At 36.1% G+C, this 23,333-nt stretch overlaps 1 protein-coding gene across 6 annotated transcripts in view; it reads right to left on the bottom strand.

The window, feature by feature from the left end:
• Positions 1-23,333, bottom strand: part of Hhla2 (HHLA2 member of B7 family) — a 97,167-nt gene that overhangs the window by 58,225 nt on the left and 15,609 nt on the right. For 3 of the 6 annotated variants that reach the window (XM_063224910.1, XM_063224906.1, XM_063224909.1), the window contains exon 2: positions 16,584-16,643. The exons of 1 other annotated variant lie outside the window; for it this stretch is intronic. The gene's annotated coding sequence lies outside the window, so the exon portion shown is untranslated. Of the gene's footprint in view, positions 1-9,579; positions 9,756-15,366; positions 15,452-16,583; positions 16,644-23,333 lie in introns of those variants that run through there. 2 more of the 6 variants (XM_063224907.1, XM_013151718.3) reach the window with 2 other exon arrangements.

Below are 23,333 nucleotides of genomic sequence, written 5' to 3'. Positions count from 1 at the left end.
TGTGTACAAGTGTTCCACACAACATCAGAATATATATTCCTGGCTGCCCATGGGTCATTCTCTAAAGTAGATCATATAGTAGCACACAGAACATGCTTAAATAAATGCAAAGGAATTAAAATAACCCCATGCATATTATCTGACCATAGCATAGTATAATTGGAAATTAATGTCAAAAAATGCCACAAGAACTTCATAAATTCATAGAAATTAATTAACACTCTCCTAAACAATCAATGGGTCACAGAAGAAATTGATCAAGATATTAAACGATATTTACAATCAAGTGAAAATGCAAATACAACTTACAGGAACATGTAGGACACAATGAAAGCAGTCATCAGAAGGAAACTGATAGCCGTAAACTCCTACATCAGGAAAATGGAACAAACACGAATAAACAAACTAATGCTGTACCTCAAACTTCCGAAAAAAGAACAAGTCAAACCCAAAGCCCAAAGAAGAAAAGAAATTATGGAGAACAGAGCAGAAATCAATGCAACTGAAACTAAGAAAACAATAAAGAATTAATGAATTAAATAGTTGGTTCTTTGAAAAAGTAAATAAAATTGAAAAACCTTGAGCCCACCTTATCAAAAAGAGGAAAGAAAATCTCAAACTCATGCTATAACAAATGAAAAGGGTGAAATCACTGCAGACCATGTGGCAATACAGAAGATCATCAATGCCTACATCAAAAACTTTTACTCTCATAGGTTTGATAACACAGAAGAAATGGACAGATTCCTAGAAACATACGAATTACCAAAGCTGGATCAAGAAGATATAAAACTGCAGAATAATCCAATTTCAGTTAAGAAATTGAAAATGTAGTTAGAACCCTACCAACAAAGAGAAGCTCAGGTCCTGATGGATTCACTGCTGAATTCTATAACAAATTGAGGGACGTCTTAATGCCAACACTTCTCAAATTCCTCAATGAAACTGAAAGAGAAGCAAGTCCCCCTAACTCATTCCTGGAAGCAAGTATTATCTTAATACCAAAGCCAGAGAAAGATCTAACCAGAAAAGAGAGTTACTGGCCAATCTCCCTAATGAACATCGATAAAAAAATCCTCAAAAAAAAAAAAAAATACTGGCAAATAGAATGCAATAAATCATTAAGAAGATAATAGACCATGATTAAGTGAATTCACCACAGGAACGCAGGGCTGGTTCAACATACACAAATCAACAAACATATTACATCATATGAATAAAGCCAAAGACAAGAATCACATGATCATCTCAATGGATGTGAAAAAAGCTTTTGACAAAATTCAATACTCATTCATGATAAAAAAAAATCCTACAGAACATTGGAATTGGTAATCTTTACCTCAATGTGATAAAAGTTATATATGATAAACCAATAGCCAACATCTTATTAAATGGACAAAAACTGAAAAATTTCAACTAAAGTCAGGAAAAAGACAAGGATGTCTTTTTCTTCTACTAGTCATTATAGTTCCTGAAACATTAGCCAGAGCAATTAGACAAGAGAGAGAAATAAAAGGAATAAGGATAGGAAGGGAAGAAGTTAAATTATCATTGTTTGCAGATAATATGATACTCTACATAGAAGACCCCCAAAACTCCATTAAAAGACTTCTGGATGTAGTAACCAAATCTAGTAATGTAGCTGGATACAAAGTCAACACTCAGGCATTAATAACATTCCTGTACACAAACAATAAACTCATTGAGAGAGAAATAAGGGAAACCGCGCCCTTCACTATGGCATCCCCCCCAAAATACTTAGGAATCAATGTAACAAAGGATGTAAAATATCTATATAGTAAAAATTACAGTACTCTGAAAAACAGAAATTGAAGAGGATGTCAGAAAACAGACATTCCTTGGTCATGGATAGGAAGAACAAACATTGTGAAAATGGCCATTCTCCCAAAATTGTTATACATACTTAATACAATTCCAATCAAAATGCCATTAGTATACCTCACAGATTGAGAGAAATCATTCCTAAAATTTATCTGTAACCAGAAAAGACCTAGACTAGCAAAAGGTAATTCTGAGCTACAGAGGCAAGGCAGTTGGCGTCACAATCCGAGACTTGAAATTATGCTACAAAGCTGCTATGATAAAATCAACATGGTACTGTAATACAAACAAACCTGAAGATCAATGGAATAGATTAGAAGATATAATCACAACTACAAACACACTCAGCCACTTCATCTTCAGAAAAGGGGCCAAATATATTCACAGGAAGAAAGATACCTCTTTAATAAGTGGTGCTGGGAAAACTGGCTTTCCATATGCTGAAAACTTAAACTTAGACCCATGCCTATTACCATGCACTAAACTCATGTCAAATTGGATCAAAAATCTAAATATTAAAATGGAAACACTAAATCTACTGGAAGACATACTAGGTTGAAATCCTGACAACATAAGTTTAGGCAGAAGTTCATGAACAAAAAATCAAACTACATGGGAAATACTTCCCAGAATCAACAACTGGGATCTCATCACATGAAAAAGTTTTTGCATGTAAAAAGAAATCTCCAATAGAGTGAAAAGAAACCTACAAACCAGGAACATATCTTAGCCAACTGTCCCTCAGACAAAGGACTTTTATCTAAAACATACCAAGAATTTTTAAAAAAATCAGGGGGCTGGGGATTTAGCTCATGGGCCTGGGGATTTAGCTCAGGGGCATAAGTGCCTGCCTGGTAAGAGCAAGATCGTGAGTTCGATCCCCAGTACCAAATAAATAAATAAATAAATAAGGCCCCCAAAATTCAATGACTCAATCCAAAATGGTCATCTGGGATGAATACACACTTCACAGATGAAGAAATACAAATGGCAAATAAATATATGAAAAAATTTTCCACATCATTGGTCATTCAAGAAGTGCAGATTAAAATAACACTGAGATTCCATCTCACCCCAGAAAAAATGGCCAAGATCAAAAAATCAACCAATAACAAGTGCTGGAGAAGCTGTGGGGGAAAAGACATTCTTCTCTACTGTTCATGGGAGTGTAGGCTGGTACAACCACTGTGGCAATCAGTGTGGAAGCAGATATTCTGCAGGCTATTATGACCATTTTTTAAACATTTGGATGAATGTCCTGGAGAGCTTGGCCCAGATGAGAAGCTGGTTATCTGACAACTGGCTCATAAATTTTTTGCTCTTTCTTTTCAGGTTCTGATGCCTAAATCAGCTATGTACGTTTATCTTAACCAACTGAAGTTTTCTTCTATGAACTGGAACAAAGCTATAATGAATTTAGAAGCAAGAAGCCCAATACAGTTCACTGTAGTCCAACTGATTATGTGCTTAGTACCCGTTTGTATTACAGCCTTGTAAAATGTAGACAGTGGTGAGCCTCACATTTCTGAAAACTCACTCATGGCCTCTCCCTCTAAATATTCCAGAAGGTCTTGTAAACTCTCAGAATATAGAAGTCTAAGACCTTCAGTTCACCTTGTACTGTAAACTTCAGCTTAACAGTGCTGATGATAATCTCTGGTTGGTTGTAATAGCACAACTAAAGTTGCATTTGCTATCTGTATTTTATAATCTAAATATTATGTTAGGAATATTGTATACAAATAGATATACACACTTTCATAAATTCGTGGGAATTTATGAATTTATTTAAATTCATGGGAATATTTAACCTTAATTTCTACACTATAGGCTAGAAAACTCTTTTAACTCAGGAGGATAAAGCATATCAGAAAGGCTCAGGAATTGTTATGACTTTAGTCCTGAGGAGAGGGAAGGCATGGAGAGAGATGTCAAGACAGGCCAACACAGAGCATTCTATTTCATAAACTTGATGGAGAATTCAAAGATTGTTTTAATCATTTTTTGTATTGCACATTTATATTTTATACAACTTTACAGAAAGAAAATAAGGGGAAAAGAAGTAAGTACAGTCATATAGTAATGGTTGGAGTGTGAATTGGGATCTTCTTGAATGAGTATCAAAAAATATCAAAATCTTTAAGACTGACCATGATTTTTGACACAATAATTCTACTTCTACAAAATATTCTATGCAAAATCAAGCAATGTACAAAGTAAATAAAAGACATTACTAAAACACAAATTAAGAGTTAAATATTAAAATCTTCAAATACCCAGTCTTGAAGAATTGATGTTCATGCAACTGACCATTCTGTAATCATTAATATTTTCTTCTTGACATATAAATTATATGTCATTACCATACATCTACATCATATTACATTTCCATTATCATATTACATGTGTATCAGATATACATTATTACATTACATTTTGCTTTAAATTCTTGAGCATAGATCATCTGATGAGCATACACACTGGCTTTAAACTACTCCAGAATGGTTGTTTAGCATTTGAAAAACCCTATTGAAAAATTATTCCAAAACCCAATGCTTTTGAAGCAGTTACTAAAAGAGCTTTAATGATAATTAACAATATCAGTTTTGAAGGATTTGCTCACTTGCATAAGAAATGCTCACAATATTTTTATTGGTGAGAGATACTCTCACATGAGCATAAGTATTATAGAAATCCATACCCACAAGAAAAGTTAATACCAGCCATTTCAGTGTTTGTTTCTAGAAAATGAAAGAAAGGAATGTAAGAAATTTCAAGTATTAAAAGACAAGAGTCCTGTTATATTATCAAGCTTGTATCAACAGATCTTGTGGCTCTTGCCAAAGACATATATTATTTGGAGTTTTTCTGAGAAGTATATGGATGAGTAAAAGATTAATTTGGAAGAACACACATTAGGGAAAAAGTTGAAGAAACCAGGGAAATTCTTCAAAAAGTGATAAAGATCCGACCTTATAAAGGAGACAGATAAGGAAGAAAGACCAAATAGGAACAACCTCAGATAACTGGGGTTCCAAGAAAGTTTCAGCTGGACCCATACAGAAGTCTTATCTCAAAGTCACGCTAATGAGGAATTCCATCTTTTAGCAAAGAACATGCTCAGTGATAGGTTGAGGGTAATGATAGAAACCATGTCCTCAGGGAAAATGAGATGGTAAACACAGACATTCAAAAGTTGTCACAATCCCCAAACACAAGGAGTGAGTACTTTCATAAATGCCATAGTACATGTGGCAGAATTCAGGCTGAGACAAACCACTTAGTAAAGAGATTGTTAGGTGCCTATAATGACCATCTAATCACCAGAAACAAAAGTATAAAGAAATCTGTTGACTATAAAATGGCCAAATTAGCTTTACTCTATTTTTAGTAATATAGATAACCAGACTAGAGTTCCAATGTGAACATAGTATGACCCCATTTTAAAATGCATGTTATAGTGGTGAGGCGGGAGATAGTGGGCTTCACAACAGGTGGCTGCCTTCCAGCTCCTAGAAACTACAAAAGCATCCTTCCCTAATCACATTTCCTCAATATCCACCATAAGCCTATGAGCTCTGCTCAAGTCTTTGTCATGCTTTTTTTGACATCTGGCTTGAGCTGAACGAACATGTGCTCTAACTGTTTTAGAATAACCAAGGAAAACTTCATTATACCATTAGCATCTCAATGCTGAAAAACCTCAGCATCCCTTGAGCATTCTAGTATCTAGGCTGGTTCCAACAATACCCATGCAAATGAAAAAATAATCCCTCCCAATATGAGGTCAGATAGTCTCAATTAATTAGAGAGCTCTTTTAAGTGCCACCCCAAATTCCAAGACTCAGAAAAGGTCCCAAAACATACTTAAAGATTGGAAGCAGTTAAACCCATTCTTAACTTCTCTCATCAGCCTTTTTCTGTTCTGTAGACTATATAAATAAATATATACCCTTAATAAATCTCTGCTTTTCTTACTAGTTCTGTGTGTCTTGCTTGATTCTTTGTTCAAAATAAAAAGACCTGGGTATCAGGTGAAAATGATATCATCTGTCTAATAATATCATGAGTGAAAAGTATTTTACTAACTACAACTATTCTTCAGGAACTTTGCTCCTTTCCTATCCATGCACATGGACTCTAAATTCCTCATCCAACCTTCTTATAAAGGTATTTTCATAAGGCACTGTTATGTTTAGATCTAAAATGCCCCTGCCAATCTCTTGTGCCCAGAGGTGGTGTTTTCAGAAGGTGGTTTGTCATGGAGGCATTATACTTATCAGTGGATTAATCCATTAATGAGTGTATAGTTGAGTGTGAGATTGCTAGTCAGGGGGGTTCCTTTGGAGGAAGTAGACCTTTGGGTAGTTTAGCTCTTGCTCTAGCTTGTTCTCTCTCATTCTGTGCCCTCGTATCATGGGCAATTTTCTTCCACCAGGCCCTCTGCCGTGCCACTTCTGCCTTGGAGACATGTGACCATGGACATTACCTTCTGAAGTCATGGGCCAAATAAACTTCCCCTTTAGATGTAGGTATCGGGTATTTTGTCCCAGTGATTATAAAAGCACTGTGGAAAAATACATGGGAATTAGAGATTTGAGAAGGCAAGAAAAGAGGACAGGAACAGAGAACGAGCATAGCAAAATGATCAAAGGACTTAAAGCCACCTTCTGAATGATATTGTGTGTTTGGAGAGAATGAGAACAGTTTCTTGGCAAAAGACGAAAAGGAACCATTTACAGAATGAAACAGTGAGAAAAGATAGACAATATTGACAAAGACAAATATGAATCTCTAAGAAACTCCAGAAGGCATGTAGCATACACGGAACTTAGATCTGACTCAAAATGCAAACAAGTGTAAGCTTCTTTGAGGTAAACTATAAGGAGAAGGATGAATGCAACTTACATCACAGTTTAAGATGCACAGAGCCACAAAACATGTATATAGAAAGTATTCGATAGCATAAATGTCTTTAAACCATGGGGTTATCATAGATATTTTTCTTCTCTGTTTTCTATTTCCTGCTGTAAGCAAATTGGAAAAACATAAAGATAAATGTTCAAAAAAACCAATTTGGGTAATGGAATATTTCCAGAAATTTAATTGAACATTAGCTAAGAAAGTCTGTTTGCAGCACAGCTTCCCACATAATTGGTCAATTGTAAAAGAACTCAAGTCGAGTCAATTTATCCTGCTACTTGTGAATGCGTTCTGTGGCTCATTCATCTTAGTAGGCATATTTCAGAAACAGTGTTCACCAAAATAGAATTTGTAGTTAGGATCTTTCCATAGCTGTTGATGATAACTGGATATTCTCTCCCTGGGAAATCTTTTCACCAAAATCATTACTGCTTTATTTTACAGTGAGATCTGAATTATAATATTGTTCCTATAATGACTAAATTCAAAACTGGCTATAGAGAAAGTTAATGATTTCTTTAAGAAGAATTGTCCGTGTCACCTAGCTACTCTATCTTTTTATACTTATCAAGTTTCCATCAGTAAATATACGTACTTCATGAAAAGTAATGGAGTACCTACCCTACGACTGTACATTAAGATACTCTTCCTCATTGAGACTCACCCTCCTAATTCCAGCTTAATTTCTAAGTTCCATAGACCTATCATTGACCAGCTATGACTGGCACTTTAGACCTCCAGCAGAGAATGATAAAGAACAGCTCTATCCATTAAATAAATACCTGACTATATTGGAAATCCTGATTACACTCTGTTTTATGCTAAAATTAAACTTTACCTCTAGAAGGGTGTGTGTTGCCACTGGCCACAGTGTCTTCCTATTTAAAAAGGACTCACTTTCTTCAAAAAAAATTCCTTCCCATCCAAAGATACATGACTGGTGACAGAAGGACTGGATTTTCACTCACCCCATCTGCTGGATACCCTAGAGTATTATTAAGTCTGAATAACTTCCCAGAATATCCATGGGTTGTGTGCTTGGAAAACCTTACTTCAGTTACAGGAGGAAATCCTGTCACCAAAACATGCTTCAATTCTAAACATGTACTTAGTAGATCAATGTTTCCAGCCTTTTGGACTTCATGCACCAGTTAAATTCCAAAATAATCAAAAAGTCTTGGAGGAACTGGATTGTCAAATTTTATTTGAAAAACAAAATAAGACCTAAAGTATGCAATTTATTAAGTTTAATAATTTTATTCTTTAAAAGCCCAATACATATTCTGGATAAAAAGCTGCCTGAGTGCCCAGGCCATAGTGGACCAAACCATCACTGCCAGCCTCCTCTGTCCTGTGCACTTCTAACAGCCACACTGGCCCTCTGTCATGCCTCCAACATATCGCTGCTACTGCTGCCCTGCCCAGCTGCTTGACACCTCTTCAGTCTCTAGAGAATCATCGAAGGGCCCTCAACAAATATAGAAGTTGTTGCTATTTCCATAAAGCATACTGCAGAAAAGTATAAATAGTTGTACATCACTCGGTTTAATATTTATCACATCTGTTAAATGGAACTTCATGAGAAGAAGATAACTACATACCTTTGTCCCTGGTAGCTGACCTAGGAGGTCCACATAATTAAGTATTTGTGGGATGTATTAAACCAACATCTCTTATATAATGTTTGCAATGAGAAATTTGTGTTTTGCATGAGAGAAATATGTTCCTTTCTTTTGAATATTAAATATGATATAAGTTGTTTTTCTCTTGGCCCTGTTTCCAATAAACTTAGATACAGGTTTACATTCCATCATGGCAAATGTATTGAATTTTTCTGGTTGGAGTACTTACTGTTGCCTCTTCCATGTTTTTAAAATCATTTTTTATTCTTTACTATAAGCTGTTCAAAGCTGTTTCAAATTCCTTTTTTTAAAGAGATAAAGGATGCAAATAAATAAATAAAAGCCTAATAATGCAGTAGCTCACCTGTTCCCGAAATAAAATGCTGACATTTTAAATGTTCCATATTGTAAAGGTTAGATGGTTAAATACATTCCTTTCCTGCTACTTCAGATTACTCAAATAAACACCAACCACATGCAAACCACACAAATAGATCAGACTTGTAAATTGAGGTAATTTTAAGGGATAGGTAGATATTTGAAATCAAGAGAAAGGAAAATACAAAGTATAACATTCTAGTTTTAAAACAAACAACTTTAAGAAAATCACCACATATATATCTACTTATGCTTATTATATGCCCTTCTAAAATACTGAGAAAATCCAACTACCAGCTGAAATACTTTTCAAAGATTTTGGAAATGTGTGAAGACATTTTTTCTCTATTAAGCTTATGTATATCTGCTCTTAACATTCTCAGTAGACCAGACTAGCATTCCTTAGTTTGGTACAGAACAGGGCCAAATGTCAATTAAAGTTCAAATTCTGCACTATTTTCTAATAAAGAAGATTTAACACAAAATATGCAGAACTAATGATCGCTAATTGGCTTGATTACTCATATAAAACATGTATCACCTGTAGCATCTGTTGGAGCTTTATCACCCCAAGAAACCTTCAGAAGGCAAAGATCCTCTATAAGATAAATCATCTTAATTTATCTAATGATGCACACACTTAAGCATATTAGAATCCTCCAAATGCAAAGTTCTAGCCATCCATATCCTCTCATGTGTTTGATAAATGAGCCACAAGGGAAGTTAGAGATCTTGCTTACGGACAAACAGAAGATAAGTAGCAATAAGGACTGAACCCCTCCTCTGTTCCTGCACCCTATTCCAGGGCACTCACCAGCAGGGAGGATCTGCTGAAGAAGAGTCAAGTGGCCAAGTTAGCAGCTCTGAGCAAAAAAGTGCCACAGTCCCTCGGGCATGTGTAAGCTACAAAGACTGGTGATGATACGTGATGAGAGGGGCTATCCTTCTGTCATACTGATGCTTTCTTCAGTTGCCAGTGCCCTTGTCTCCAAAGCCATAGAATGCACTTGATCAGTATGCACAACACTTATGAAATACCCAGAGCTCAATTCTGCACTTGAGTCTCTTCTGGGGGCAGGGAATAGGTCCCGGAACACACTCGATGAGCTACCTTTAATTTAATCTAATTCTGCAGGGTAAGAGCCTCTGATCAAAAGCTTAATATGAGCACAAATGCACCATTTTCAATCCATCAGGGAAAAGAAAGTCGCTTGCCCTTCTGAAGAGCTTAAGGGATGCCTTGGCACACAGCCTGGCATCTTGTTTGGTAGACACAGCAACTCTTGTATTCAGATTAGAGAGAAAAATCCCAACTTAAAGGGACAGGCTCTTTTTATAAAGGGGACACTTGAGGCTTGCTGTGTATAGCAATAGGTGTTTTAGCAGAAGGCAGGTGATAGCTGGAACTATAGATTCAGGCCTGGTCTTGACTTTCAGCTCCAAATTTCACTGGATGACTAATAATACTATAAGCTGTAGGTTGTTTCCTCACCAGTATAATGAAGGCTCAGGGTGGTAGTAGATACAAATAATTGCTTTAATATTAACTACAGCCTGATAAAGCAAATGCCTATATCTACCACAAGTATACAAGTATATGTTTACATTTTATCAACCTCTTCTTATCTCTTCTGTCTCCCAACTTTGTCTTCTGACAGGAGAAATTTGCAGGCTACACAGAGAAGGGGGCAACAGATGTTGCTAGTGATGGTTAATCCTAGGATGTCAATTTCATTGAATTAAGAAACCTCTAGCAGATTAGAGAGCACACTCCTGGTCTAAGTGGGTCATGGATGTGTGACCCTAGGTTCTATATATGGCCTCTGATCCCTCCCTTTCCAATACTGTTCCTGTGCTCTGCTTCCTCACTGCCAAAAGCTAAGCAGCTTTCTTTACCACATCCTTCCACTATGATGCTTCTCCTCTGAGGCTCGCTGATCGTGGATGGAATCCCCTGCAACTGTGAGACAAATCAGTCCTCTCTTCCTGTAAATTGTGGGTGTCAGGTGTTACATCCTTATGACAGGAAAAACTGATTAATACAGCTAGGCCTGTTCCTAAGACATCTGGAGCTATAACAAACTCTTCCCTGCTAACGTCCTTAGCTCCTATCTTAGTTCACTGTAAGTTGAACTAACACTTTATAAAGTGTCGACTTTATAAAGAAAATACGTATCATGGTGTATGCTAAACTCATGCTAGAAAAGTGAACACTAAGAAGAGAAAGCAATGTTTCCACTGAAAAGCAATCATTGTCTCAAAGATAGCTGAATTTTGCTTTGCAAATTAAGAAAGTCTGAGTTGGGATCTGAAAAGAAGTCATCATGATTATGCAGAGATGTGGTAAGACAGTTCTTACATACACTCAGCTTCAGTTGCTATCCTGTAAATTAGGACTGACCTGCCCAAAGTCACAGATGCTAATGTCTACGTGTCAAAGAGTCACACCTCACCAGCAGCTCTCTCTCTCTCTCTTTTTTAATTTAAGGAGAAAAAGAAAAAAAAAACAGAAAAGGGGTACAAGTAATACAAAATTTAAAAAATAAACAGTAAGAAATCACTAGTTAATAGATTACATATTCTCATCTTTGAAATAGTTGTTCAAGTTATAAAATTGAAGCATATATTAACTTGAGCAGCCATCTCTTTTAACACACCTAGAGCACATAAAGTTCCGGTAAGTGTAGACACTACCTGTGTGTGTTATGGGTAGAAAGCAGTTGTGCGCCTGTTGACCACCTCATACTCTAGCCCTGCTGTAGCAATCTGTTCTGGGAAGGCTCCCAGCAGCTGGCTGCAGATGTAAGCTGAAGCACCTTGCCCTGAGCCCACACTACCACCCACATAGTCTGAAACAGAGAAAGAACCACAGGAATTCTCTCAGCACTTCCCCAACAATACATGTACCACCCAGAAACATAGTGATTAGGTCCACAGAGACACTGGAAGGGGCGGATAATGCTCCCCCTTCCCCTTTGTTGGGCGGTTCTAAAACAAGGTAGATAATTATACTACTAATCTCTGTTAGTTCATCAGAAAGAACAGTTTGTGCTTTCCTTGTTTGATTATTTGATCACTTTTATACCTAAATCTTAATCACCTAAACAACTACTTCTAAGATACAATGTGCAATATATTAACTACTGTTAATTTCCTGTTTTTGAAATTCTGTATCATTTCTATCTTTTTTAATTTTGTTTTAAGATTTAAAGAAAAACACACATTTCCTAATTTCCTTAAAAATTCCCACAGTGACCTCATCAGTAAAGCAACTTTGCTGGGAGCTCCTCCTCTCATTCTTAGTTTCACTGCCCTTCCTGTAATTCACAGGCCTATTTAAGGCACCAAGTGACTATGTGCTCTAGCAATTTTCAAAAAAGAAGTGTGCACCTGTTGACGACCTCATACTTTAGCCATTATGGATTATGTACGATTCAAGTCTGAGAAACACTGCCTGCATATAATCTCAGAGTTTGTATTTCTAGTCTTGTGTCAGATTTACATTTCTTTATCTTTTTCTTTCTTTTCCTTTTTCTTTTTTCTTTTCGTTTGGTCTTTTTGAGACAGGGTTTTGCTATGCAATTCAGGCTGATGTTAAACTTACAGCAATCCTCCTGCATCTAACACCCCAGTGCTGGGATTACAGGCATGTGCCACCAAACCAGGCTCAGATTTGCATTTCTAACTACCACCCAGGTATTAGTTCTCCTGAAGACTACTGGGACTCCACACTCACTGCTAACAAGCTCAGTATCATCATTTTTGGTATAAAATTTAGCCTCTCCAGAGCCTCACAGGGTTGGTAAGACTCTATTTTTAGTTTAAACCTTCTAACCACTGTTCATCCCTGAAGATGTGTCACTGGTATCGCCTTCGGTTTGTAACCATCACTATCCTAATGGTTGGGAGCTGTAATTGAAGTTCACAACCCCCATTTAGTCATCTCACTATATTAACAGGTTTTCTGTATTACTTCTGTAAATATATTCTTAGTTCAGGTTCCCAGTAATGGAGCCAATCATGAGGATTATGACGCAAATGAGTCCCTGAGAAAAAATATTCCAGGAAAAGCTGTCAAGAAAAGAGAAAATAGGACAGACCAAGAAAAGGCACTTAAGAAAGACGAACTTGGTTAAAATCTGATTTCCATGATTACTTCAGAGAATACCAGATCTGGAGTGGTCTCAGAACCTTGTTTATTCTTTCATGAGGAGCTTTCTATATCTTTACATTAATCACTCATTGACCATTGGTCACTCTGAGGTGGGATGGGCATAGCTTCCCAGGCATCTCAGAGTAAATGCGAGTCTCCAGAAAAGAGTTCATCCATAAGACATTAGCAACCAATACTCACAACAGCTTGGGTTTGGGTGCACCTTCCAGAAAAGACGTCTAAGAAGGACATGAGCAGGGGCCACCTGTCCATTGGCATAACTAGTGATATACAGAGTCTCACCAAGAAATAGAAACTGCCATAGGTTTTTTTATACAGAAGCAATTAATTACAATCAAGTAAAATAGAAGTTCAATAAATAAATCAATGAGAGAAAATTGGCCACATGAGTAATGGCTGAAAAGCAATAGCAGTGAAACCATCCAGTGATCAGCACTAACTAACAGGAAGTGACTCCAGCCATTGGACCTGGAAGACAATGGGAGCAGATAGTGTAAACAACTCAGGGCTGCTTTGGGGGAGCTAGAATCACTCAAGAGACAAGAAATAACTTCTGCCTTGATGCCTTAAGAAATAAGGATAGAGAAACCTGGCTTCTCCCCTCCCTCATGACCTCTAGAATTTTTTGCCTGTGACTCCCAACCAGAGAGGACATAGGAGTCTAGGAGATGTCACTCCTGCATTGCACAGCAGCCTAGGAAAAGGGGAGACCAAAAAGCGCAAATCAGCAAATACCACAAGCACAATGTTACATCCGCACACTTCTGTTTATACTGAATTATATGCTTCCAAATAGCTGGGTTGTATCCACTCTTCACTGGTATTACATAGAATAAGCTAGTTTGGGAATAGACATATCTCTTTAAATTAAAATAGAAATAATCAAATTTATGCCATGTCCCACTTGATACAATCAATTTTATATGTACCATGTGTTGTTTCTCTGGCTCAGTTCCTAGTTCTCAAACTGTGGGAAATACTGACCTTGAAAGCTGTACTCTTCCTGACACCTATTCCCAGCCCCAAATTAGAACTAGGCAAAGAAAAAGAAAAGATTGGAGAATTTTGAAGACTGCATTAGGAATTGAATCTATTCTGTTCATAACTTTGGCACAGGTTGACTTGACAGAACACATCCTTTTTTTCAATGTCCATTGTTTCCTCCCCATAAATCTGAGTAAATAATATGTAATATTGTTCTCTGCCACTTGTAATTCATACAACTGAGGAAGGAAACATCAATCATAGGTTTGCTATGAAGGAATAATTTTTATATACATGCTACAAGCAGACAATAGCCCTTTGTTTTCACTTAGTAAAGTCAGAAAAAATAAGCAATAAAATTATGTAAGTGTTGGGCCAGGGATTTAGCTCGGTGGCATAATCACCTGCCTAGCAAGTGCATGGTCGTGAGTTCAATTCCTGGTTTTAAAAAAATTATGGAAGTGTTCTCATCCCTATATTGTTTTAAAATAATCTGCAGGGTCATAAGATTACAACCCTCTTCCAAGTTTCTAGTACATTTTCTTTTTTTAAAATTCATTTAGTTTTTAAATTTTAAATAGAAAAATGACACAGAATTTCAAATCAGCATAATAGGAGAGTAACAATGGTTAATATACAGTGCATTGTTATGTCCAAAGTAGTTGCTCAGATTACAAGATACAGGCATGAAAAAATGATCAAACAATGAAAACACAAACCATTCTTTTTGATGAACTAACAGATTAGTAATATAGTTAGCTATATTGTGTATATATATATATATATATATATATATATAATTCCTTTCTTTCTTTTGTTCTTTCCTTTTGAGCAGTTTCTTCCCTTTTCACTTTCACAATACCTATTGTACATTTTGAATCTTATTCTCCGTTTTTACTACAGAGACAATATGATGTTTACGCATGCAAGTCTGATTTATTTCTCTTATGAGTATTGTCTCAAGTTGCATCCCCTTACTCATAAAAGCCTCAAATTTGTCCTTCTTTTATAGCTTAGTACTCCCTTGTATAAAAACACCACATCTTTTTTATCCATTCAGCAGTTGATGGGCATTCAGGTTGTTTCTAAGACTTAGCTATTACAAATTGTGCTGCCACAAACATGGGTGCACAGATATTGCTGTGGTATGATGTTTTCAATTCTCCTGGAAAACTATCCAGAAGAAGAATAGCTGGATTGAATGGGACTTTATGGGACTTCCATACTTAGTTTCTAGTACATTTTCATTTATGATAAAAACTTATCTAAGAAATAATATTTTTATGTAGGTATATTAATTCACAACTATCAACTTCATTTCTGCTAAAAGTGATGACTAAATATGCCTCTTCAATGTCATATTTTAAAAAGTTTCTGTTCTCAAGAAGGAATTTATATACTTGAGCAAATGACATTGAGTCAAATATAATACTAAATACTTACATCTTCCCCAAGCTCAAATTTTAAATGGTCTCTTGAGCTTTCAAATCAATCTTGAGATGCACTAGAAGGGCATTCAGTTCTATATCTGCTGAGATGAGAAACCAAATCTATAATCATAACAAACAAGCAAATTCATTCTCCCTGCCAATATGAATGTAAGATGCAGTTCATTTTCAGTGATTAACAACTTTTGAGAATCAGAATTCAGATCATCATACTATAAAAATTTCTCTCGATAATCCAAATGAATTACTCTCACTTGCCAAGAAATTTCAAAAAAAAAAAATTAACAACTAAGCCAGCTGATTTTTCCAAACAAGAGGGGAATAATGTGTCATTAACTTCAACAGAATATGATTGATGAAAATAACACAAGGATATTAACTCTCAGTTTGATGAATTTTGCATTCTTCAGGTATTTCCCTCCCTCCTCCGCCCTGGAAACAATTTGTAAAATGTATGATTATTTTTGATTCATGCAAATTCATTTTTCCTATAAGTAAATACTGAAACTGGCGATAAAGTACATTATTAAGTTAGTCTAAAATTTCTCTGTAAAAATATTTTTCTCTGGTCTAAGGCAATATAAGTTATGAAGGTGAGGATAATGTCAAAAGGACTCAGGAACCAAGCTCAATTAATCTTTATTGGCTAAAGCTGGAAAGTTTAAGGAGCAAAATAAATTACAATATTAGATTATAAACCAAAGAATTTATTAATTTGTCTGTGCATACTGAAATAAATGAATTCTTAATAATTTTCCTTATCAAATAATTCCAAAGAATACATATAGATTCCAACACTTTCCACAGGTAGCATTTAGTTCCCCTCCTCTTGAATGTAAATTGTATTGTCACTAACTTCTAATGACTAGAACACCAAAACGAAAAAGAAAAGAAAAGTATTTTGCAATGGAAAAACCCAACAAACATCAATTTAACCAAAAGGCCAAATAAACATTACTTTTTACCAAATACCCTCCAATACATGATGAGAAGGGCACTGTATCAGCATAGTATATGTGACACAACCTCATCCTTGTCATGAGAAAAATATAAGTTTAAGCCACCATGGATCTATAAACTACCTGACAATTGCACCTCAAAACTGCCAAGGTCACAAAAAACAAGGGAAGACTAAGAAACAGGTACAATATAGTGAAAATAATTCTTTAAGAAAGCTTAAAAGATTGGCAAGATGAAGCAACCAGCACTCACCTGCTCCTCCACAAAGAACCAAAGCAACATGTGTTCAGTTGCATAGCAAGGTCAGCCACCCTGGAAGAACATTGGAATTCAATAAGAAAAATAAAAAGTTTATAAAATCCACAGCACTTGGATAGCAGCATAGGACATTCCAGTGCCTGCAGTGTTGGCTCTACAGTCAGGAGAGAGGGTGTCTCCACTCTGAGGGAACAAAGGTGAAAGACTGAGTCACAGTAATCTCTGTCAGTGAAGACACTGCCAAACCTGTGTAATGGACAATTTCACAACCTTTACTGAGTTTCACCAAAACAGGTAAGAAACCAGAAAAATAAGTCTAGATTTGGGAACGGAATTCATTTTATCTTCCAGAGACACCCCAGAGTACTGTAACCAGAGCCACCTTGAAGAGGGATCTGCTGTCTGAATCTGGGGTTAGAAATGCCACAAGAAATGACATATGGAGGGCCACTATCTATGGGGTAAAGCATTTACCCAGATCAGGGTAGGGAAAGAGATTTGTTATACACTGCCAGTTTGAACAGTGGGCAAGTTCACAGAGAAGAATCATCAGGAACAGGGACAGGACTTTTTTAAAGGGAAAAGAGAGTAGCTTGGACCCAAGGACATGATCCTGCTATAAAGCCAAATAGAGGGCAAAGGCTTCTTCCTGGTTACTTAACACTCTGCGCATGTGCACTGTACGTATATGTACTTCTGCTGTATCAGCAAAGTCATTTGAAAGTTTCCTTATCAGTAGCTGCTTCTATCAGAGTCACAATAGTTTACGCTCATGTTAGTGCAAGACAGTTTTATGATTTTGGCAAAGTCTTTGATAACAGTTGCCATTAAGTACTTATTCCTAAGATCCTTTCCTACAAGCCCCCTGAATCTTTTGTCTTTTTTACTGAGGTTGACTCAAGTGACTCCATCATGACGTTATCACTCTCATGTTTTTGTATTTTCCCCCTTTTCCTTATGAGAGTTTTTCTGAAGGCTCTGCTCATCAATTTTTCTTACTATTGTTTTTATTATCCCTCATTTTAGGATGCTTTTAAAATTGATAGTCAAGCTGGGAGTGGTGGCGCATGCCTGTAATCCCATCACTCAAGAGGTAGGTGGATTGTTGCAAGTTCAAAACCAGCCTGGGCTACAAAGTGAGCTCAAGGCCAGCCTAAATTGCATAGTGAGACCCTGTCTCAAAAAGACAAATAAATAAGTTCATAGTCTTATCTAGCCCCATATTGGAAGAGAAATGATTGACAACTCAATGTTATAGCCCCTTTTAAGTCATATTTGAACAATGAAGGGGTTTAAAAGTAGTAGTTTTAGGTTGCACTTACCTGTAGTTCATTTTTAAGTTTCATTTTAATGTTTTGTAAGTGATGGCTAACATTTTAAAGCATTGGATCTCTTTATTAGGAGCTATACTTTTGCAGAATTTAAAGAGATAACAAAGTTTTAAAAGGAAACACAAAAACAAAACCAACCAGAGTAAAGCAAATGTAGTATAACAGTTTTGAACCAAGAAACAATTATCTACCAATTTTCACCAACAATAATTAAGGAAAGAGCACAGTTGTCTGTGGTACTTGTTAGAGTATTTCCCATGCATCTGATTGTAAATGATTTAGAGAATTGGAACTGTAGATAATGAAACACTTAGAATAGGCAGCTGTAATTTTGATAGGTTTAGCAATTGACAAGAGGATTTGATTCATTTTATATAGCTTTTAAAATAACAATCATGACTAACAACATTATTTCAGGACCAAAGGGCTCTCTTTTATAACAGGTGTATTTTTCTCAGGTGATGAATAGCCAGTCTTTCTGATTATTAGTGGCACTATATTTAACAATTTTATATAGGTTAACTCACTGACAAAAAATCAGCTGGTCTGGTGGTGCATACCTATAATCCCTGCACTTGGACTGTGGAGGCAGGAAGATTGCTATATGTTCAAGGCCAACCCAAAGTATATAGTAAAAAAATCAAGACAAAAAAAATTTAAAAGGATCCTGGACTTCTTTCAAGTTTAGAAATTTATGTTAATTACCACCATAAACTTACTATTTGATGAATTAGTGAATTTATTTAGTCAAAGCAAAAAAGACACAAGTGAGGTTTTAGACAGCAAGACAGTCTCTAAATGGCAGATTTGGTTTTTGAGTGATAAAAAAGTAATAACAGTGTAAAACATGAAAAATATTTTTAAAAATTGTATCTGTTGGCAGGTATATAGGCTGATTCCATGTCATCCTTATTGTCAATAGTGTGCAGAAATCATGGATATGCAGTTACCGCTCTGCAAGCTGATTTTATTCCCTTCTGCTATATACTCAGGAGTAGAAGAGCTGGATCATATCATAGTTCTATTAATAGTTATTAGAAACCTTTGGAAGTTCTTGAACCATAAGGGTTAACTTGATCTTCCTGCTTTCTGCTGCAACAAAGATAATTTACTGTTCAAGGTCATTTGAAAGTCTTTTGTTCAGCTAGTCTTAATAATTGGAGCAGTAACATCTGTAAGTTAACTCTGAGACCAAAGGAAAGCATGCATCAAATGTGTTTTTTTTAAAGCAAAACAAACAAAAAAAAGGATAAAAATGGTACAGAATTTCAAAAAAAATAGGAAATTAACACTAGTTAATACATTGCATATTGTTATCTTAGAAACAGTTGTTCATGTTACAAGATCCAGGCATAAAAAAATGATCAAACAATCAAACAATGACAACAAACTGTTACTTTCGATTTGTAGTGTAGTTATCTATCTTTCCTACATATATGTACATACATACATACATACATACTTACATACATAAAATCTTTTCCTTTCTTCCTTTTCTCCTTTCCCCTACCCTAGTTGTTCTTTTTTTTGAGCACTTTCTTACCCTTTCATTATTACAATATCTATTTTACATTTTTAATCTTATTACTCTTTCAGTTTTTTACTTGTATTATTTATTTTTACACTAGGGAGACCATACAATATTTATAAATATGAGTTTGATGTATTGCATTTATGAGTATAGTCTTGTCACCTCCATTTACCTATAAAAGCCTCAAGATTATCCTTTTTATAGCTGAGTAATATTTTATTGTATAAAAATATCACATCTTTTTTATCCATTCTGTAGCTGATGGTCATTTGGATTATTTTCAAGATCTAGCTATTACAAATGGTGCTGCTATAAACATGGGTGCACATATATTTCTGTGGCATGACATTCTCAACTTATCTAGGAAAATACCCAGAAGGGGAATAGCTGGATTGAATGGGACCTCCAATCCTAGTTTTCTGAGGAATCTCCACAAACTGATTTCTACATTGGTTGCACCAGCTTACACTCCCACCAACAGTGGAGCAGTGTTCCTTTTTCCCCGCAACCCCACCAACATTTGTTACCAGTTGATTTCTTGATGGCACCTACTCTTTCTGGAGTGAGATGGAATCTCAATGTTGTTTTAATTTGTATTTCTCAAATAATCAATGATGTTGAACATTTCTTTATGTATTTGTTTGCCATTTTATTTTTTCATCTGAGACATACATGTTCATCTCAAATGCCCATTTTTAGAGTAGGTTTTTGAATTTGAGGGGGCTAATATTTTTCAATTCTTTATATGTTCTAGATATAAGTCCTTTGTCTAAAGGACAGCTGGCTAAAATTGTCTTCCATTCTATGGGTTTTCTTTTCACTCTGTTGGTGATTTTCTAATGTGTTTTAAAATACAAATGGCAGGCCAGACATGGTGGCACACATCTGTAATACCAGCACTCAGAAGGCTGAAGCAGGAGGATCACTGCAAGCTCAAAGCCAGCTGAGCTACAAAAGGAGTTCAAGTCCAGCCTGAATTACATAATGAAACTTTGTCTCAAAAAGAAAAAAAGTACAAGTGGCCATAACACTTGTGATAAAAAAAGAATCAGTAAATAGGACACTGGAGGAAATATAAAGTTATATGTATGAGAAAATATTTTTGGATACAAAGAATTCTTATAGTGCAACAACATGGTATTCTGAATTAAAATTACTAGATTACAAAAATAAAAAGGAGAGAGAAAGTTAAGGAAAGAAAATTACATGAAGTCAACAAAGATTGTAGAGAAGAAAGCATATTTGTATATGTGAGTTGGTTATAAGTAAAATAATTTAAAGGGTTTTGTAAATCAAACATTGATATGCTAATATAAAACTAGAATCTAATCTTCTATGTATAACAATGGTTTTCTCTTAGTAATGTTTATATAAACTGACCTAAAATCAGCCTATGTCCCTGCCAACAGATACACAGATACAGAAGTTATACTGTCCTCCAAACCGGGAAACTCAGCAGGCAGCTGGAGTGAATCTGCGCTATCCCAAGCACCTGGTAGACTTTAAGAACATCTCTTCCAGAGCTCAAGGACCCATCCAGAGCCCAGCCACACTGGGCAGTGCTTGACAGGTTTCAGGCCTGCCCAGGACATGCCCAGTGACCTCCCAAACTGGGAAACAGCTGGCTGGGGTAAGTCCGTGTGCTGTCCCGAGCCCTGGGGAGATTTAAGATCATCTCTTCCAGAGCTCAAGGACCTGCCCAGAGCCCAGCCACACTGCACTGTGCTTGGCAGATTTAAGGCCTGCCCAGGACATGCCCAGTGACCTTCTCCCAAACTGGGAAACTCAGTGGTGGGAGAGGTAAATTTCCGTGACACTGAGCCCCAGGAGATTTCAAGATCATCTCTTCCGGAGCTCAAGGATGCATCCAGAGGCCAGGCACACTAGACTAGCATTGGGAGGTTTTGTGGACCAACTATATTACACCCAGTGACCTTCTTCAATTACAAGATTTGAGAGTAGGTGAAGTGAGTTCCAGGATATTGGTCTTCACCCAGGAAGAGTTTCAACCCATCATCCACAGTGATTAGGTGCCTGCCCAGCTACCTGAAACACTGAAGGTGGCATGGGAGGGCTTGAGGGCCTAACTGGACCAGGAACTTCCATTCAGTCCCAGGAGCCTAGGGCATGGGAGATGATTTCCAACACATCCAAGGGAAGCCTTGGAACAACACTTGAAGCATAGAAATATAGGAAAATGACAAAGCAAAAGACCAAAATGCAATCTCAAACCCCCAGCCCATCCCAAGAAACATTAGGAGCTATGTACATAGAAGAAAATATATGCCATACACCTGAAATATCTGAAATAAAGAAGCAACTCCGGGAAGCTTTAAAGGAATTCAAACTAGAAATAATCTCCCACGTAAAAGAAGAAATGATAAAAAGTAATGAAAGAGATGCTGAACATATCTAAAGAAGACACAGTTAAAATATTGGAGGAACTAAAAAAAAGGTAGAATCCCTGCATGAACAATATAAGAAACAAACAGAATACATAAAGAAGATGCAAAGAGATACACAAGAAATCAAAAATTCCATTGAAAGTTGTAAAAACCACCTCAATGAAAGTGAAGATAGAATTTCAGACCTCGAAGACAGGATTACAGCTAGTGTAAAGGAAAGGCAAGATCTTTTAAAAATAACAAGAAATCAGGAAATGACAATTCAGCAGCTGCAAGATGATGCAAAGAAAAACAACATAAGATTGATAGGGATAAATGAAAAAGAAGGAGACAACATAAAAGATGTCAAGAGGATATTTAGAGAAGTAATAGCTGAATATTTTCCAAACATTAGAACAGAAACTGACATCAGGATGAGTGAAGCATATAGAACTCCAAATAGTCATAACCAAAATAAAACTACACCCAGACATATAATAATCACCATCCCAGAAATCCAACGTAAGAATAGAATATTAAAAGCTGTCAGAGAGGAAAGACAGATCACCTATAAGGAAAACCTATCAGAATCACAGCAGACTTCTCAGAACAAACAACAAAGTCAAGAAGAGCATGGAGTGAAATATTTCAGATCACAAAGGAAAATGATTTCCAACCTAGACTGATGTACCCTGAAAAACTGTCCTTCAGAATTGATGGAGAAATAAGACACTTCCATGACAAAAACTAGCTGAAGAACTTCATGATTGCCTAGCCAACCTTGCAAAGAATACTGAAAGACAGTTTAAATACACTTGGGAAAAAATCACTAAGCAAAACAGACAATTAAACAGAACAGAAAGATAAAGATTCAACAGCAGAAAGATAACATGTCAATAATAAACCAACATGTAACAGTTATAACCATTAATGTAAATGGTCTCAATGTGCCAATTAAAAGAAACAGACTGGCAGAATGGATCAAGAAACAACATCTAACCATATGCTGACTACAAGAAACCCATTAACTCAAAAGAAAATTCATCAACTGAAAGTCAAAGGATGGAAAACAATATTTCATGCAACAGGAACCCAAAAAACAGTGGGGGTAGCTATACTGTTTTCAAACAATGTGAACTTCAAGACAATTATGATCAGAAGAGATAAAAAAAGGTCATTAAATACTGGTTAGGGGAAAACTTCAAGAGGAAGAGATAACAATCTTAAATATACATGCACCAAATTCCAGAGCACCCAGTTATATAAAGCAAGTTTTAAAAGAAATGAAAAAACAAATTAGCAGTAACACAATTACAACAGGAGACCTTAACACACCATTGACCCCAAGGGACAGATCAACCAGACAGAAAATCAGCAAAGAAATAACGGAACTGAATCACACATGTGAACAAATGGACTTGATAGATATATACAGAGTGTTCCACCCAACAACATCAGAATACACATTCTTCGCAGTAGTACATGGGACATTCTCCAA

The sequence above is a fragment of the Cavia porcellus genome, unplaced genomic scaffold (assembly GCF_034190915.1).
Source record: "Cavia porcellus strain 051 isolate PalLab524CR breed Dunkin Hartley unplaced genomic scaffold, mCavPor4.1 scaffold_15, whole genome shotgun sequence".
Taxonomy (NCBI): domain Eukaryota; kingdom Metazoa; phylum Chordata; class Mammalia; order Rodentia; family Caviidae; genus Cavia; species Cavia porcellus.
The sequence above is the reverse complement of the archived record's forward strand: the minus strand, read 5'-3'. Positions and strand labels throughout refer to the sequence as shown.